Here is a 21,066-nt window from a genome sequence, read left to right as displayed (position 1 = left end):
ACTTCTAAAATAACAGAATGAAAAATCTAAAAAAAATATATGATATTCATTGCCATGTAAACTTCCACCGAAAATTGGTTTGAACGACATCTAGTAAGTAGTTTTTTTTAATACGTCATGAAATTAAAAAAAAAAAATTTTTTTTTTCATCAAACCCATACGTGTTGGGTATCTATGGATAGGTCTTCAAAAATGATATTGAGGTTTCTATAATTTTTTTCTACACTGAATAGTTTGCGCGAGAGAACCTTCCAAAGTGAAAAAAAGTGTGTCCCCCCCCCCTGTAACTTCTAAAATAACTGAATGAAAAATCTAAAAAAAATATATGATATACATTACGATGAAAACTTCCACCGAAAATTGGTTTGAACGAGATCTAGTAAGTAGTTTTTTTAATAAGTCATAAAATAAAAATATTTTTTTTTTTTTCATCAAACCCATACATGTGGGGTATCTATGGATAGGTCTTCAAAAATGATATTTAGGTTCCTAATATAATTTTTTTCTAAACTGAATAGTTTGCGCGAGAGACACTTCCAAAGTGGTAAAATGTGTGTCCAAAGTGGTAAAATGTTGAACAAGATCTAGCAAGTAGATTTTTTTTAATACGTCTTAAATGGTACGGAACCCTTCATGCGCGAGTCCGACTCGCACTTGGCCGCTTTTTTAATTTCCATTCCACATAAATTTATGGCACAGGCATCATGACATTCAGTTATAAAAAACTAAGCAACATTTGCTTTATGGTTCACTATGATATTCTGCAACTATGCGTATTAAAAAAAAACAATAAACGGTTCAATAAAAAAAAGAAATATATATATATACTTTTGTACTTTGCGGATTTATGCAGGTTTCCTCATGATGTTTTCCTTCACCGAAAAGCTTGTGGTAAATATCAAATAATATTCCATACATAAGTTCCGAAAACTCATTGGTACGAGCAGGATTTGAACCCGCAACCTCCGGATTGAATGTCAGATATCAGATCCACTCAGCCACCACAGCTTTTTACATATTTATAATTTTTTAACAGGTACTGTACATACAATGTAATATATAGCTTATGAGAAATCATTTATTGTTTAGAAAAGGAACATTATTCAAAACGTAAAACAATAATGACAAAATATGTCTGGTAGAAAAAAAATCGCAAAAAAACGTGGGGTACATTATATTACTTTCGTAATAATAGACTGCAAAACACCGTGTTGCGCGCGCTAAAGCGCGTCACAACCAAATCAGCGCTCTGCAGTTATTTATTCTTTGACCACAATTACTGCGATATTATAGCACTTGGGCTATACACAACCAAGGAAGGCACGGAGCGACGAGCGACACAGCCTGCTCGTCTCAAAGCTGGCACACGACTGACGGGTGATTTTTTTTAATTTAAAATTGATGTTAAGAGGAATTCCTAGTTGCGATTTTTCCATACAAACGCTCTCGACTGATTCCTCCCTGGATTTTTAACCTAGAGCATTGATTTTTTCAAATAGATCAATATCATCAATATCTGTGCCGCTATGTTTTGCTTTTTTGGATTATTTTATTTTGAAGAAAGATACAGTGCCTCGAAAATCGCAAAAACGGCTCAATTGAATTGGCTGTAAAAAAAGGCACAGTATACAAATATGACAAAAAATATCCAAAAAATCAAAACATAGCGGCATACATTATTTCTTCCTCTTGCAGTTTCCAAAATTTCATAAAGATTGATTGCGTTTTGGAGGAGGAAACAGTCGAGAGCGAAACCTCGATTTTTGAGTTTTTTGCGTGTCTGAGCTGCAGTTGTTGTTGGAAATTGTATTCTCAACACTGGCAACACCTATGTTCGTTGTGTCACTTCACTTCCTTGATGGCTTACCATGATGGCCGCTGTATGTGAGTTAGGTATGTTAAACTAATTTAATATTATAATGAATAGTAGAATTAGTGGGGTGTAAGGGGTTCAAATAACATCTTGCGAATCCTAGCCAACCTCTCCTGCTCGTGGTGCACCCTGCTGGACTACTAACGAGGCTCTGGCAAATGTAATTCCCTTCGGGGTTTTGGAGGTCAGACGGCAGTCGGTCAATTATTATGGAAATGTCGGATAAAGTTTTGGGTACTATGGCTAGGGCGTCGCCGCATAACGACGCGCAGGCTCATCGCCCTACACCTGCGACCAGTGGACTAGGGCTACCGTGTCGAGTACGGGCACGGTTAAAGACGCAAGTACCTAAAGTGAAACTCCGCTTTGCCACCTGGAATATAGGTTCTCTAACAGGCCGCTGCCGAGAACTAGCAGACGTGCTGATGAAACGCAGGGTGCATGCAGCATTCCTACAAGAGACTCGTTGGAAGGGGAACAAGTCACGTGAGATCGGTCAGGGATACAAACTGATTTACAGCGGGTCTCCTTCAGGGAAGAATGGCGTAGCGGTAGTACTGTCTGAAGAGTTCAAGAAAGGTCTCCTTGAAGTTGATAGGTTGAGCGATCGACTCATTCGGGTGAAGCTACTGATAGAAGGTGCTGTCACACATCTTATAGGTGCTTATACTCCCCAAGTCGGTTGCCAGCAATCAGAGAAAGAGGCCTTCTGGGATAAGTTCGAAGACGTCCTGCGCTGCATTCCAACCTCAGAGAGCATAATCGTGGGTGGAGACTTGAACGGGCATGTAGGTGAGGACTCACGGGGGTTTGAACGTGTCCACGGGGGTTACGGCTATGATCGTGCAAACGCAGAGGGAGATTCAATTCTTAGGACCTGTCGTGTATCAGATCTAGCAGTAGTGAACTAGTGAACACTTTCTTTCAAAATAAACCTGAGCACCTCATAACCTACAAGTAGGTCACACTCCACCCAGATAGACTACCTGCTCATAAGAAGGAGCCAAATCGGCAAAGTGTCTAACTGCAAAGTTATTCCTGGCGAAAGCCTCACATCGCAACACCGCATCCTTGTCATGGACATGCTGGTAATACCGAAGAAGAAAGAACCCGAGCGACGTAGGCCCAGGACTAAGTGGTGGCTGCTGAATGGACCAAAAGGGGATGACTTCCACGAGGCCGCTCTAACTTTAGATTTAAGAATAAGAATAAGAATAAGAAACCATTTATTGCCACACAAAATACAATGTTTCAATTAAAAATAATAAAAATAGGCATGCGCGGCAAAAGGAACGGACTCAGCGTACGCTGCGTCAGCCATTTTATTACAAATTGATTGCGCAGCGCTGATTTTCAGTCCGTCCCCTTCACTGAACCACATTGATATGACATGCGGGTTAATGGATTTTTTGTTTTATTACCAGAGATAGCTAGTGTATACAATTATAGTACGAAAAAAATAAAGAAATTTGTATTACAAGTGAAAATTTAATATTTTAATTTGGTATTTACTTGATATTGACAACTGGTTACATTTATAACTCAAGTATTTTACTGAATAGGTACAAACAATGCCATAGTCATAAGTTTCGTTCATTGAAACGTACAGCTATAAGTAATAGTACTTTTTGTATGAGAGAATACTTATAAATAAAATAAAAAAATACAAACTTATAAACAACAGGAATAGTAAGTGTCCAAAATATAGCACAACACCATTTTAAATAATTATATCCTCTGAGGAAATTTGGTAATTTAATAAAAGTAAGCTCAATTTGCCTTTAAAGGTTGGAAGGGACATTTTAGCTCGCAATGGCGGTGGTAGGTCGTTCCAGATCTTAGATGCAGAGTATTTGAGGCTACCACGATAACCTGCTGTTTTATTTACGCCCAAGCGAGGAAGATTCCGCCGATAGTCAGTGCTCTAAGATTCAGTCAGCAGTCAGCGCACTGGGTAAACGGGTGCTCGGCACTTCCAAGGGAGGCCGAGTCATCGACAAGGAGACGTGGTGGTGGAATGACTCAGTGCAGAAGGCAGTTCGGGAGAAGAAGACACTTTTTAAAAAGTGGCAAGAAACCGAATCCCCTGAAGACCGTGAATCGTACAAAGCAGCCAAATGTGCCGCAAAACGAGCCGTTGCCAAAGCCCGGCAAGACCAATTGTCACCATTGTATGACGTATTGGAGACCAAAGAGGGCCAAAAATCCATCTTTCGCTTGGCAAAGGCCCGGGAGAAGTCAACACAAGACATAACCAAATGTCTGTGTATTACTGACTCCAACGGCACTTTGGTTTGCGACGTATTCCGAGTAAAGGAGAGGTGGCGTAGCTACTTTAACGAGTTGCTGAACACGCAACACGCAAATGTCTCTCCTCCGGAACTGCCCCCTAATATTGGACTTGTTGCCCCTATTACACCAGATGAGGTGCAAAATTGTCTTCGCAACATGAAAAACCGGAAGGCCGTGGGTCCTGACGACATACCGATTGAAGCGTGGAAATCGATGGGTCCTCATGGTGTGATCATACTTACTGACCTTTTTAATCGCATACTCACCAGCCGCAAGATGCCCAATTCATGGAGATTGAGCATTATAACGCCAATTTATAAAGGCAAAGGTAGTGTACAGGACTGTGGAAGCTACCGAGGTATTAAGGTCATGTGTCACACCATGAAACTCTTCGAGCGCGTAATCGACTCAAGGCTCCGGCAAGAGTGCACGGTCTCGGAGTGTCAGTATGGGTTTCGTCCTGGCTGTGGCACTATAGATCCCATCTTTGCCCTAAGAATGCTAGTCGAGGCCTACAGAGAAAAGAAAAAGCCCTTGCATATGGCTTTTCTGGATCTGCAGAAGGCCTTCGACTGCGTACCGCGCCAGGTAATCTGGTGGGCTTTGAAGGAGAAGAATGTGCCACAAACCTATATTGATATTATCCGAGACATGTACCACAATTCAAAATCCATAGTAAGGACCGCCGTTGGCGATACTCACCCATTCCCTATCACAGTTGGCGTTCACCAAGGCTCAGCCCTGAGTCCTTTTCTGTTCAGCGTAGTGCTAGACATTGTTTCGGCAAAAGTCCATGAACTGTCCGTGGCTGTAACGAACACATTCGTGGCAGCCTTGGAATTCGTGACGTAGCGGATAAGCTGCAGGAAAGTCGCCTCCGATGGTATGGCCATATAAGCCGCAGACCAGTAGACTACGTCGGAAATAGATGCCTCAACCTCACTGTCCAAGGCCCTAGATCACGCGGCCGCGGTAGGCCTAAGAAGCGCTGGCTGGAGGTCGTGAGAGCGGACATGGTGGAGAGCAATCTCACATCTGAGGATGCCGAAGATCGGGCAAAGTGGAGAAGATTAAGTAGGAGAGCGGACCCTGGCGCTAGGCCGGGAAAACGCTAGGTTGAAGAAGAAGAATGAATAGTAGAATTGTGTTATCGTGTCTCCTGCTGTTACCCGCCTGACAAACATGAAGTGGATGTATTGTATATAATACAGATTGCTTCATCTGCACTATGTGAGTTTTATTTAAGAAGCCAACCTCCTAGCTAGCCACTAACACGCCGTATTTCACAGCGCCGATATCTCCTACAGTTTATGGCCCCAGATATGTGGCATATGATTAGACTTATTTGATAAATAAAGAGGCAGAAGGCTATAAGCGATTGGCTGGAAAATAACTTGAAATTCGAACTCACTTAACCTCATTTGCAACGTGCTTGGTGTGGTATAACCTCTAATTGTGTTCGTCGCCGCGCAAGATGGAGAACGCTCATGCTAATCCTATAACTTCAAGCTTTAGCGGCGGAATGCTTATCGAGAAATTGGATGGCCTTGGAAACTTCACGCCATGGAAGTTTATGTGCAAAAATGCATTAACCCTTTACCAGGCTAAGGGAGATATATTTCCCACATACGGCACTTCAAACTTGTGTTCTATTTTCGATGAGTAAGACTGACATTCGATTTTCATTTTTGAACTGTCAGCCTGATAAAGGGTTAATATTGGAAGGATTTTGGCCATCTGTCACGGGGGACGACAACGATCCAATAAAAATACAGCGTGCCTTAGCCAGAATCTTTAAGCCTAAAACCCACACTTTTTCAATTGCTTCACGGTATAAATACAGCAAAAGATGCTTGGGAAAAACTTAGCTCCGTTTTCGAAGACAAAGGTTTATTTAGGCGTGTGAGCTTACTTCGCCGATTGCATCGAATAGAACTGGGACAGTGTGCAAGCATGACAGCTTATATTGATAATATATTCACATTAGTTTCCCAATTGGCAGATATTGGCAAAATAATTGAAGATGGAGAAATAGCGGAGATTCTCCTCGCAGGACTCCCGCAAGATTATGACACTTTAGTTTCAGCTTTGGGAACTGCTTCAATCTCACATTCTTTGAAATCCGAGTTAGTTCGAGCCAGGCTGCTTCAAGAAGATTTCCGGAGAGTTAGCACAGATACTAATGGGAATAGCGCATTTGCTGTTAGCAATAGTAGTTATAAAAAGAAGATTGTCTGTCACTATTGCCACAAACCAGGACACATTAAGTCAAAATGCTTCAAACTCAAAAGACAGAACAATAAGGAAAACCATAAAGAAGAAAAGACTCTAGTTGTTTCTTCGTTCATGGCTTCAGCGGAAGAACCTGTTGTGGACTTTATTGTGGATAGTGGAACGATATCTCATATGGTTAATAATTGTGATATTTTTGATAATTTAAAGGACTCTAAAATAAACATTAACTGTGCTGACAAATCTTCCAAATTAGAGAGCTGTGGTGTCGGGGATGTTCATGTAAGCATTGATGATTCTGTTAGAGTTATTAAGAATGTGATGTATGTGTGAAAAGGGTTTGGTAGTGGTTTTTAAAAATGATGGCTGTTTTATTTATGAAAAATGTACTTTAGAGGGCAAACCTGTTATGTCAGCTGATTTATGTAAGGGTGTGTACCGATTGTGAGGTATTTGTGCAAAGGAGCAGTCGATGGCTACTCTGCATCAAGTGCAGGGATCACAGACTGCAAAGTTAGCTGTGTCAGATGCAAAGAAAGCATCGCTATGGCATTCAAGATTGGGTCATCTTGGTTTGAATGGAATGGTGAGAGAGAGTGCGGCACGTGGTGTCTCTTTTCAGATGGGCGATGACAGCATACAGCATTGCGTCGCGTGTCTTAAGGGGAAGCCAGTGGCCAAGGCTTACCCTATGGATGGCGCTAGGAGTGCTAGCAAGCTTCTCGAACTGGTGCATTCAGACGTCTGCGGCCCGATGAGTGACGACAGCTGGGGTGGTGCGCGTTACCTCTTGACCCTTACTCAAGAAAGACCTTTGGATATTTAATGAAAAAGAAGTCTGAGGTAATGTCTTGCTTTGTTAATTTTAAGAATGTAGTCGAAAAGCAGACTGGTTTGCAGATTAAGTGTCTACGCTCTGATAATGGTGGTGAGTACTGCAATGAAACTTTCAAGGAGTTTTTAGCAAAGGCGGGCATACTACACCAACTGACAGTACCTTACTGTGCTCCCCAGAATGGTGTATCCGACCGCCAGAATAGGGTGATTTTGGAGAAGGCTAGGTGCATACTTCTACAGGCAGGTCTCTGCAATCGATTTTGGGGCGAGGCTGTTATGACAGCAATTTACCTCAAGAATCGCAGCCCTACCAGGGCGTTGGCAGGACAGTTGCCGGAGGAGGTCTGGTCCAGACATAGTGTTGATCTTGGACACCTTCGAGTGTTTGGTTGCATAGCATTTTTTTTGTTGCCGGAGCCTACTCGCACTAGTAAGTTGTCAGCTAAGTCAAAAATGTGTATTTTTGTTGGCTATTCAGAGACTACAAAGGGATACAGACTTATTGAGGCATCAAATCCCACTAAGGCTATTTTGTCAAGGAATGTAGACTTTTTAGAAGATAAATTTTATAGGAATTTTAAAAAAGAACTAAATAATAATAATTTTATTGATCACTTGATAATTCCTTCTGTGCAATATTTTAATGAATTGAATGGAACTAATAATGATATATGCAATAACGAAATAAATATTGAACAAAGTGCAAATAATGATTTAGAGTCTAGTCAATCAAATGAAAATTCTAGTCAAAATGTAAATGAATTGTCTGATTCAAATGATGATGAGCAGAACAATACTTATAATTTTTCGTATGAATTTACAGATGCTGAGTCTGGCAAAGACAGCAACGGTGAGGAAGAATCCTCTGCCGAGCAGTAGTCACCTGATGCGGAGCTGCTTTCGGAGCCGATGCCCGCAGGAAACACTGCAGTTCGAGGGGAAGGCGCGACTAGTTCAGAGGAACCTGTAACTGTCAGCAGCCGCCCTGTTCGAGCCACTCGTGGTAAACCACCGACTAGATATGGTGACTATGAATTGGGTATGTTTGCCAGCTCTATATTAGATGAACCTCAAACATATGAAGAGGCGGTAGCATCATGTAACTCTTATGAATGGAAAAAGTCAATGGAAATTGAATATAATTCATTAATTGAGAACAATGTGTGGCAGTTGGTTGATAGACCCATTGACACAAATGTCATTAAATGCAAGTGGGTTTATAAACTTAAACATGACACATCGGGTAATTTTGATAGATATAAAGCTCGCTTAGTTGCTCGCGGCTTTACACAAAAAGAAGGTATAGATTATATAGATACATTCTCTCCTGTCGTGCGTCATTCAACGATGCGTATTCTATTCTCATTGGCTAATGAATATGATATGTCCATAGAGCATATTGATGTCACCACGGCATTTTTGAACGGCGACTTCAATGAGAGGATCTATATGGAGCAACCAAAAAGGTTTTGTGACTGATGAACGAAAGGTTTGTTTATTGCGAAAGAGCATTTATGGGCTAAAACAAGCCAGTCGCATGTGGAACCTGAAAGTTCATGATTTGCTCTCTAAAAATGGTTATATACAGAGCAAAACTGAACCTTGTGTTTACATACGTAAGCGTGATAATGATCTTACCATTATAGCTCTCTATGTGGATGATTTTTACATTTTTTCTACATGTGATACAAAGGGTTTATATAATTTGTTGCAGCAACATTTTAATGTAAAGCATTTAGGTTCATTAACAAGCTGCTTGGGAATGCGAGTCACTAGAGATACAAATGTATTAATATTAGATCAAAAGGAATATATTCGCAAATTGCTTAAGAAATTTAATATGTTACAATGTAAAACTGTTTCCACACCTTTAGTACCGAACTGTAAATTAAAGTCAGACACGGAACCACTAGATGATGATGTTTATAAATACAGGCAACTGGTCGGCTGCCTTATGTATCTTTCAGTGTGTACAAGGCCTGATATTACATTTAGCTGTAGTCAGCTAAGTCAATTTTTATGTACAACAAGGTACATGACTTGGAACAACAAGGTACATGACTTGCTTTCTACCAATTCGTTTGTGCAGAGCAAATGTGAGCCCTGTGTCTATATTAAAAGGTCACAAAATGATCTTGTCATTATAACCTTGTATGTAGACGATTTTTATTTGTTTTATAGTAGAGACAGCAGCAATTATAAAGAATTGTTAAAATTATTGGAAAGTAATTTTAAATATAAAGAACCTTGGTCCTCTTAAGAATTGTTTAGGAATGAATGTCACTCGTGATAGGTCCAAGGGTATTTTAATTTTAGATCAGTCTGAATATATAAGGAAATTACTTGTCAAATTTGGAATGCAAAATTGTAAACCTGTCTCGACACCCATGTTGCCAAATAGTACTTAAGCTTGTTATGCCTAAAGAAGGTCTTGACGATGATGTGTATAACTTTAGAAAGCTTATGGGTTCTCTTATGTACTTGTGCGTATGTACAAGGCCCGATATTGCATATTCCTGCAGTCAGCTATGTCAATTTAATAATTGTTTTGATTTAAGTCATTGGCTGGCAGCGAAACGTATATTAAGGTATTTGTCTGGGACAATTAATTATGGTTTGGTATTTACAAAACATAATAATTGGAACTTGAATGCCTTTGCAGACGCAGATTGGGCTAATGATTGTACCGATAGAAAGTCCTACAACGGTTTTATAATTAAACTTGGTAACGATACAATCAACTGGGAATCCAGGAAACAGCGGTGTGTAGCACTTTCTAGCACAGAAGCAGAGTATTTGGCAATGAGCGATGCTTGTAAAGACATATGTTTTATCAAAAATTTCATATCAGAGATTATAAACATTGTACTGTGCATAAACTTGCGTAATAATAACCAGAGTCTTTAGAAGTCAAAGAGTTTTGTCATAAAAGAACCAAACATATAGATTTACGTTATCATTATGTTAAAGATTTAGTAAGAAATAATTCTTACTCTGGGTGCTACAATAGTATTTTATGCAACAGTTGTATAAGAAGGGTCAAAAAAGGCGAGTGGCGTGAGTTACAATGTGAGCCGGAGCCGAAGGCGTAGGCGAACATTGTAAATGAATACGCCACGAGCATTTTTTGACCTACTTATACAACGTTGCATACAATATTTTTCCTACGAGTCAACAAAAATAAATCTTAATTTAGGTAAACAAAGCAAAAGTATATAGCCAAGACGCGCGAGCATACCTTGTTACGCGCCCAGCCCGCCTCATGAGGCCCTGATACTTGCTACTTGTAAATTAAATTTTTGGACAGTTTTTTCTCAATTTTGGCCACCGTAGCCTACGGAGACTAACAAGCAACGCTAAGCGGTCTTCTTAGTCTATGGGTGTTGCTATATTACGGGTGTCACATGCGTGTTTCTGACTTATGAAGTAATTATTTTTACTATGCAACCAAATGAATATTTTGTAAGTTGGCAGCAATGCACTGAGTTTAAACTGTATTCGTTTTGGTTTTGTTAGGTTGGTAGCCATTAATCGCAGTAACGTTATAGCGATTAAAAGCACAAGAGCTTTTATGAGGAATAAACAATATAGACTTTTCTTGAAACCTTTTATGTATGTTCTTATATTCGTGTTAATGAATGCATAAATGACAGATAACAGTAGAGGAGTAGGAAAAACATAAAAAGTTTATTGAGGCTTGTAATGTAAAACATAGAATGTATGTATATAATAAATAAGCATAGTGTACAACTGTTTATTTGTAATTCTTGCTGTGAATTTATACACATGTTTTATGTTCTGCTTGCCGTTACTTATGCATGTTGTCAGTGTTACTCCATTATAAAGCATAAGAGGGCGTGTTAAATTGCGTTTAGCATATTAATTGTATGCATTATAATAACCATAAACTAAGTTTTTATGGTGCAATACCGAAACGTCGCCTATGGCTGATTGTTTTTTTGTCTGTGGCCACTTCCTTCTGTCTTGTCTGCCTTTTGTGCTCGTCATGTATATCTAAATGTAAATTTTATTTCAATATACCAAAAGTCATGAGTGATTAATTGTATTATTTATAAGCTCCGCAATCCCGCGCCGTTCTCGGTTCCCGGCTCCTGTCATCGTTGTATGTATCCTGCAAATCTTCATTCCAGTCGATCTACGTGACCTCCTATATTTACCATAATTCGAAATATTTTACTGAATTACGAAAATAAGATCCCTCCGCGTCCATCCGTATTCGGTGTGAATTCAGTCCAAAACTAAATAAAAACAGTGAGCGTTTTACAGTAAACAGTGAATCATTTGACGTCTGCACGTTGCTATCGCGGACTCTGGTTGGAGTGGTTGGTCAACGCGTGTCACGCGTTTGTTTTCTTCCTCGCAGCTCATCCAAGGTATCTTTATTATCAAATTGCCCAACGACCACGTAGCAATATTTATAATGACCAGACAATGTGATAAATAATGAAGTTCAAATAATAAATTATCACTTGGCCCGATATAGCTTGCTATTATTCATAATGCCCGGGCATTATATATAATGCCCACATTAATCACTTGGTCCATAACATATATATTTATATTATAGCAATTTTTCTAGCGGTAAAACATAAAATGTTATCTGTTTAGTTTAACTTACATGTGTGTTTTAACTAGGGCTCACATACTAATACCCGTAGTTGTATGTCTAATTATTAACAATCCTAATGAATAACATGAACCATTGTTTTTTCAATCCAAATCTGAGTATGCCAAAGGTCATTGAATCGTTATTTCTCTGTTTTTTTAGGATTCCGTAGCCAAAATTGCAAAAACGGAACCCTTTTAGTTTCGTCATGTCCGTCCGTCCGTCTATCCGTATGTATGTCACAGCAATTTTCTTGGAAACTATAAGACATGTTTTAATAAAATTCCACGGGTTAACTAATTATACACTAAACCTTCCTCAAGTATCACTCTATCGATACGTAAAAACCGCATAAAAATCCGTTCAGCAGTTTTTGATTTTATCGCGAACATACATACAGACAGACGCGGCGTAGGACTTTGTTTTATAAAGTGTAGTGATAGGCATAAAATTCAACTTTGTGCCTATAGTATAACATTCCTTCACATAATTCTATTCAGTCAGAATGAAATCAAGCGTACTTTCTCAATTATAAAGCTATATTTGTTATTACTTGTAGGTACCTACCTACACCTATTAATGTAGGTATGCAACAACAATCGTTTGGTGTTCGATCACAGCAAGATACATGTTATTGTTTAAATATAAAGTCATCTATTACTCGAAATAATTTAAGTGATTACCTCTATCCAACGAAATGTGTGAGTAATTAACCATCAGGAAGATGTCATCATGTCTTCATAACATAAGAACTACTTATGTACTCGTAATCTCTTATCAATTATCTTTCAAAAATACAATTTAATACAGGCTTTTACGTTAACTGTAAAATTATAAAGAGTTTGCAAATTTCGTAACGGCTACCTTTAGCTTGCATGCATGTTAGCATACAGGTGGATTTTTTAAATGGGATACTTAGAACAGCCACCTGATCCCGAATAGCTACACGAAAGTGGTAAGGTGAGGTAGGCGCAGTGCGCCATGCCGTCTAAGTGCGCCTACCTTGAATATATCGAAAACTGCTTATATACTACTTACTAATATTACTAGTATTCTACTACACTTAGACTCTAAGAGTGTTGTAGAATACTAGTAATATTAGTAGTAGTAACGAGTCTATTATATAAACAATGTCAATTGCTCTCTGTTAGACAACTATATATACTTCAGTTAGTGCTAAAGCAGCATAAGCTTACCCCTTATGATCAAAATAAAATTACAAGCAAACGAACTTTGACTAATGTTTGTGTGCCATATAAATGTAGACTAGCTACGGCCAGACGGCAACAAAGATTTATGGGCATCTTTTATATAATAAGATTAATAAAACCCTAAACATTTATCCCCTAAATAAACATGAGTGTAAGGAAAAACTTAAGTCCTGGTTGCTGTCATTAGACTATGTACAAACTGAAAGCATCTTACCCTGATTTACTCACACACACACACACACACACACACACACACACACACACACACACATCTACACAAAAAAATATATATGTAAAATAAATTGCATTGTATTCTTATTAGAATGGCATTTGTTTTATAATATTAAAACAAGCCTTAATTATCTACGTTATGTCTAAAATGAAAATGGTTAATGTCTTAATAGTTACTATTTTGTTTGGGAGAGGACACTGACTTCTGTAACACAGGTTTTTACCTAGCTCAGAAGTCAGGGACTTCAACACTAAAATGTACTTACCTTAATGCCAATAAAATTTTATTTTATTTATTATTTAAGCAATTTCGATATATTCAAGGTAGGCGCACTTAGACGACATGGCGCACTTCCCCTACCTGACCTTATAAGGAGACCTTGCTAACTTCTTTTATTTAGGACAATTGGCATTTACAGATTTTGGAAAAATAAACATTTAGCGACAAAAACATCAATTTTGTTTTTTTTAATAGGTAGGTCAGGTACCAACTGATTCCATTTAAATAGGTATAGGTTAGAATCCAGGATTAAAAGCTTCTTAGAGTCAGACCAAGCTAAGTTGACAGCGATGTTGATAGCCCAGACGGTGCAAGTGTTATTTACTTAGCACTTGCACCGTCTGCAAAATTCATAAGTAACAGTTACTATTTTTTTAACCACTCACATGGTTCTGTTCTGGTAGCTATATAGCGCACCTCTAAAATGATTGTGGTAGCTCAGGCTACCTAATGGAGTATATGTGTTTTTTATCCGTGAATGGCTGCACCGATACGGTATAAACTGTTATCAAAATATAAACTAGAGTCAGACCAAGGTAAGTTACCAGCGATTTTGATAGCCCGCACAGTGTTCTTTTAAACGTCAAATATCTATAAAATTATGACGTTTACTTATCCCTTGCACAGGCTGGGCTATTAAAAATCGGTGTCAACTTAGCTTGGCCTGGCTCTACCAGCGTGACAACATTATTATTATTATTATTCCTTTATTTCTCTTTCTTCTTAGGAAGTAAAATATAAAAATACATTAAAAAATACTATACAAAACACATATAAATACATTGTAAAAAACCTAACCTAGTGTGCCGCCAGCAGCGGGGCAGGGCCCAAGCTGCCGGTGGTCAGGGCCGCAGAGAGAGGAATCGCCGGACTATCCGCGCCGTGTCCAAGATCATCTGACCCTTGATCCAACCACCTAGCGAGTCGCTCAAGGTTTTAGTCGAGACTCTTCGCTATGAGACCGTTTGCTGAAACGACTATTGGGACAATGATCGTCGAATCAACATCCACATGGCGGTTATCTCGTGAGCCAAGTCTAGGTACTTACTCTCGGCCCGGCGTTGCGATCGATCTATTATCACGATGTCAGGCTTATTGGCTACAATAGTCCTGTCAGTGATAATAGATCGATCCCAATAGAGCGTGGCACGACCATTTTCGAGAACTGGCACAGGTGAGTACTTGTACTACGGTAATCGCGGGTCCACAAGGCCGTATAGAAGAGCAAGATGCTGGTGAATAATTCTGGCTACGAGATTATGTCTGTGCAAGTACTCGCCGTTAGCAAGATGAGAACAACCGGAAATGATATGCCTGAGTGACTCTCCGGGACGGCGGCATGCCCGACAAATGTCGACCGTACCGTCCTTCAGGATATATTTCCGATAGTTGTTCGTCATCAATCACTTCGTCCGCAATTGCACAGGCAAAACCCTCGGTTTCTCTCCGAAGAGGTCCCCGAATCGTAACCAGTTCACCGACGCGAGCAGGTCTACGTCAGGTCCCGTGAGGGCCTTGTAGAACCGCCCGTGTAGCACCTTACTCTCCTATGCCGCCTTGCGATCCGCAGTACTTAGTACCACAGGTTTGCGCCGGTTCTCGTTTGCCAAGGAGAGCGGCGTGAGGTTCTTGTGTACTGCCACCCACATCACCATGCATCCCACACTCGTTAAGGAAATAATTCCTGAGATTGCGCACCCTCGCGGTTGTGGAGATCTTTGGCGTTTAGGAAGCCTCGACCTCCACACTTCCGTGGGATGTACAATCTCATAACTGACGAGCGTGGGTGTAGCAGACGGTGTGTAGTGAGCGAGTAGTCGGGCGTCCAGCTCGGTCTGAGTTCACCTTAGTATGCCAAAGGAGTATGTGAGTAGGGGCATTACCCAGGCGTTGAAGGCGCGCACTTTGTTACGGTCCTGACAAAAGACTGTTAAGGACTTTTGTAAGCCGACTGAAAAAGCGCTCCTTCACCGACTATCTAATACCCTCGTCCTCAATACCCAACGACTGTGACATACCAAGGTATTTGTAGGTTTCTGATTCAGAGATAGATCCTGAAAGACATTGTCTCAGATAGTTGTAAATTTTTTGAATTTACAACCTTCCCCCGCTGTACAGTCAGCGTCAAATACTTTGTAGCAGTCAAAGTCGCCAAATAGTTCGGTACACCATACTAATATATGGTGTACCGAACTATTTTGCTACTTTGGTTGCTACAATTTATTTGACGCTGACTGTACATGCATAACCACACATTTATCGACACCAAACTCCATGTTGATGACACTACTGAAGGCTTCGGTGGTTTTCAGTAGCTCCAACAAGTCTTGGCTATTTGGGGTAAGCAAATAATTTGAGGTCATCCATGTACAGAAGGTGAGAAATGACTTCACCCTCTCTCCGAAGCCGGCAACCTAGTCCCGAATTCTTCAGCAACCATAGGGGACTTACACTATCACCCTGGAATATTCCTCGCTCAATCCTTATAAAATCCTGCGGGCCAGGGCGGTCATCCCCGACTCCTGGTTGACGAAGGGCTTGTGCTTCACTGCCTCATACACGCGCTTAGAAAGGTTCTTAAAGCTGTATCAACTTTGTACAGCTCTAAGACCCTCCCCAGCCATGAGTAAGGCACTTCTTATATATAAGGCAAATCATAGGCCTTCTTGTAGTCAATCCAAGCGGCTGAGAAGGCCCCCTTGTTCCGTTGGATTTGTTGGCAAATGGTCATGTCTATGAGGAGGAGCTCTTTAGTACCACGGGACCCAACCCTACAATCCATTTTGAGCGGTGGCCAAAATGTTATTAGCGACAGTATGCGCGTTAATTTTTGCTCTCAAAATGGATGTAAGGAGCTTGTAAAGTGTAGGCAAGCACGTGATGGGTCTGTAGTTCTTCCCTTCCGTGGTACTACCCGGACTTGTACAGCAGGAAGTTTACACCAGTTGTTAGGGAAGGTGGGAGAGAACCAAGCTCGAGGGCTTGTTGGAACTGCGTTGCCAACCGTGAGTGCGAGAATCGGAACCATTTTAGCCAGAAGTTGTGCAATCCGTCTGGTCCAGGACTTTTCCAGTTCTGGGCCGTACGGATGGCACGACTTATGCCATCGGGGCTGATGGTGATAGCCCCCATAGGTTCGATGTTCTCGCACTCACGTTCGACAACGCTTATCCACTCGCCCTCCGTATTTTCAACGGGCACCGACCAGATGCTACGCCAGAAATCAGTCATGGCAGTAGCATCCGGCAGCCGCACGTCAGGTTCGGCTTCCTCCCACCTTCGGTATACCTTCCTCTGGTCACTTTGAAAAAGACGATTCTGCTGGAATCGATCCACACGCTTTGTAGCGGCGAATACGGTTAGCCCATGCATAGACTTTCTGCTTCAGAAGCGCATTACTCGGGGGCGATTGTTGCCCCCCCTAAAGCAGGTCACCTTTGCGATGAGAGTCCTAAACGAGCTGATACGTCGCTCGATCCGTGCTAGCCATGCAGGGACACCTCCGGCGGTCCTAGGTGCGCGTTCAGCTTCCGGGAACTTGACTCGAGCAACACGGCACGCCATCGCGGCGTGCTCCGCAGTACATGATCGAGTGTGTATCATCTAAATCTTTACTAGTCCGTAAATGTGGCTCCAGTAAAGCGTTTAGAGCTCCCACTAGCGCTAGATTGCGTTTATTTATAGGCACTCAGATGTACTCACGCTCTGACTCGCAAAGTCCCCCTCGTTGGTACTGAAATCAACCCGCGGCGCCCCCGGTGCTAGGTCGGGTGCGGGCACCGGATCCGGCGATGTGGCGGGCAGATTTCGTAGGTGGAGTCCGCGCGAGTAGAGAGAGCCTCCTGGCGAAGTCGATCAAGTGTCGCGTCATCCAACCGCTTTAGCCGCTGAATGACGCGCACCTGATCCGATAATCGCTGCTCCGATACGGTGATGGTAGGTTCAAGGTTGAAACAGAGGCAGTATTCTTGAGCGATACGCCGGATAGCTGTGTTCCTCCCTCTGTAGCCCCATAATAGGGCGCGCATGACATTCTCATTCATCGATTGAGACCTTCTCATGCGACGCACTATACTACCGGCAGCGGGAGCCGTGGGCGGGGCAGGATGTCCCGCAGGCCCCAAGCGTGCCGGCAGCGGTGGCCGCCCTCGTCGCGCAGGTGGTCGTGGCGGCGGCGGCGGCGGCCCGCTCTCATTACTGAACTCATCTGTGTCAGGCGCCGTTTCAAAGTCGTCGCCTGACGACGATGTGGACGAGGAACTCGACGAGGCGGGCGGGGGTGGTGGTCGTGCGTTTATCGACTCCGCTGCACGTGCTTGACTCCTCGTAATAATGCTCATACGTTATTTACCGTACCGTATTGTGTTACATGCAAATGTCATGTCAGTGAGGTGCGTACAAATTTGCGTCACACGCATTTTGGGCACATTTTTTACGTTTCCACATTTTAACGTAGATGGATTGTTCACTTGACGGCAAAATACACAATAGTTTTAAAAAACGTATAAAAATATATTTATAGCAAGAAAATTTTACGAGACTTCTGTCATTGTCAGAGCGGTTTATTATTATTATTATTTGTCTGTCTTGCCATATCTCGGGACCATGGGGTCCCGGACCTTTGGGAGGCATGCGTGGGGCAGAAGCCAACAGCGCAGAGGCCCTTTAAGACAAATTAATTTAAAAGCAAGGGATACACGTGGCGGATACCATCCCCGAGCGCACAACATGATACATCCGGAGATAGTCCCCGCCAGGTGCAAAGACTATTGCAGTGCAGCACTTTTGTGCTGCGATGGGATCTAAGGTCAAGATTATTATTATTTTATTTAATTTATTTAGAACACAAACAGTCACATATACAAATGGATTTGAAGTACAATGTAGTGTACTTAACATACTTAATGGCTCCTCTACACGATGGACCATCATAGTGGCCCACTAAGCTGGGCCAGCGTGTAGAGAGGGTAGTGGTGTCGGATGGCTTATGGCGCGCGAGATGGCGGTGGGATGGCCGCGGTGTCGGTTTTTCGTCCGCACATCAAAGGCAGTGGACCAGCGATGGCTGTCCGCATCTACACGTGGCCCATCCCTCAGTGCGTGCTCGAACGCGGTCGAGTGAGGACGTTCGTGCTGTGTATTATTTTGTTTAAAAATGACGAGTATGTGGCCGCATCACGAAAGAATAAAGTTTTTAGAGTTATATCGGGGAGAAAGCGTAACATGGAACCCCAAACATAAAGACCAAAACTATAGAAATACGGTAGCAGGATATTAAAAAAACAAGTTTTTGTAACAAATAGTGCACGAATTAATTAGAGGATTAGGAAAATTACTTATACATTACGCAGACATCTGTATATACAGTACATTCACAATTTAAATAAATAAATATACCAATAATAAAAGAAATTAATATTAGATACCTACATATCTAAATATACATACATAAATTATATATATGCACAATATATACCTACACAGCGGCACATTAAGGAAGAGACAAGTAATGATTTTTAGTAAGGTTTCAAAGCTTTGAAAAGTTTATTGCACAAATTTAAATTGACTTAGGTGTCAACCTGTGTGGCCTAGTGGGTAGTGACCCTGCCTATGAAGCCGATGGTCCCGGGTTCAAATCCTGGTAAGGACATTTATTCGTGTGATGAGCATGGATATTCGTTCCGGAGTCATGGATGTCTTCTATGTATTTAAGTATTTCTATATATTTAAGTATTTTTTTTAGTTCTATGTGTTTAGAGCTCAACGAGGGGGGTGGGGTTAGGGTTGGCAACGCGCATGTAACTCCTCTGAAGTTGCAGGTGTACATAGGCTACGGAGACTGCTTACCATCAGGCAGGCCGTATGCTTGTTTGCCACCGACGTAGTATATAAAAAAAATGTATACATATAATATGTATATCGTTGTCTAAGTACCCACAAGACAAGCCTTATTGCGCTTTCCGTGGACTTAGTCAATTTGTGTAATACTGTCCCATAATAAGTAGTTTATTTATTTATTGCGATGGATAGATAACATCCACCATAAACTTCTACGTCATTTCTTTTTAATTACTTTATTATTGTGCAGATTAAGAAAAGGTTGGTACGCGCGTATAAATAAATTGCTGCAGCGGCTAATGCTCCCACGTCCATCTTGGAAGACGAATAGATCGCAACTGAATGTCGCCATCGTGTAGTGGCGTGTCAGCCATCGCATGGCCATCTCGCTGGGCCAGCGCTGGGCCATCGTGAAGAGGAGCCATAAGAATCATAGACCTGGAGGCTCATTATTAAGTACATAATGTTAACATACATACTAACAGCATAAAGAAAATGAAATCATGAGCCATACTTTAATTCTATTTACCAGTCTTCAGACCTAAATCGGTATCTGAATATCTTATGAAATCATTACGTTTAATGTAATAGGGCAGAAAAAAAAATACAATAATAAAAATAAAAAATGAATGTGTGAAATTATATGAATAAGTAGAAGATAGGTAAATAAGTCTAACATTCATGTCTGTTTCATTAATTATCGGATAAGTTGTAATTTTTATTAAATTATTTTTTCCTTTATTTATTCATATTCATATTATTTTTATTATTATCTGGTAGGTATTAGGACAACCGGAAAGTTACATTTATACATTGTATTATATTTAATTATTTTAAATACTTGAACTAAATCAACGTAAACGTTTAAGTATCATTTTGACACTAACTCCAGTGGGGTCCCCATATTGCTACTCTTATTGATTAGTATATTTTAGTTACTTCCATAGCATTATGTCATATGGTATTTTACTGTGGGGTGGTGTTTCAGAGATAAGTAAATACCATTTTTGTTCTGCAGAACCTCTTCTGCAGAACAAAAATTCGAGCAATATATAAAATGAACCATAGAGACTCACTTAGAGATAAATTTAAGGAAATTGATATAATGACAGTGCACTGTCAATACATTTATGAGAATATTCTGTATGTACATTAAAATATTGCCGATTTTAAGAAAATGTGACATTCATAATATTAATACTAGAAATAAACATAAGCTCGCAGTGCCCTTCACTCGGTTCCATAAAATTAAAAAATCATTCATGGGTAATTGTGTAAGATTTTATAATAAACTTCTAAACCATATTACTGAATTATATTCGTATTTAGTCCTGGATAATTTAACAGTGTAGTACTTCCCGCATCGCTGCCCATTTTACGCGAATTCAGAGCCGCCATAGATGAAAGAAAAAATCACCAACTGTCAGGATGACACTTCATATTTTTCGCGCGCGCTGCACGGTCACGCAGCCGGTCGCAAATTGTTAATAATTTAAGCTTTATCGAGTAATGCTTAGTTTTTCACATAATAATCGGTGCAGTTATACCTAAAAAGGTGATATGCAGTACAAAGTGCAAATAGAAAGTGACATGTATAAATATCGGGACGTAAGTACCTAAGTACATCATCATCAGGCCTTGTTAG

At 40.7% G+C, this 21,066-nt stretch overlaps 1 long non-coding RNA gene across 1 annotated transcript in view; it reads left to right on the top strand.

Moving 5' to 3' along the window:
- The first annotated feature begins 829 nt into the window (after positions 1–829).
- The window catches only part of LOC133534521 (uncharacterized), a 48,769-nt gene continuing 28,532 nt past the window's right edge, over positions 830–21,066 (top strand). The window contains exon 1 of the long non-coding RNA XR_009802044.1: positions 830–12,562. This is a non-coding gene — a long non-coding RNA (uncharacterized LOC133534521). The remainder of the gene's footprint in view (positions 12,563–21,066) is intronic.

The sequence above is a fragment of the Cydia pomonella genome, chromosome 2, assembly GCF_033807575.1.
Source record: "Cydia pomonella isolate Wapato2018A chromosome 2, ilCydPomo1, whole genome shotgun sequence".
NCBI lineage: Eukaryota > Metazoa > Arthropoda > Insecta > Lepidoptera > Tortricidae > Cydia > Cydia pomonella.
The sequence above is the reverse complement of the archived record's forward strand: the minus strand, read 5'-3'. Positions and strand labels throughout refer to the sequence as shown.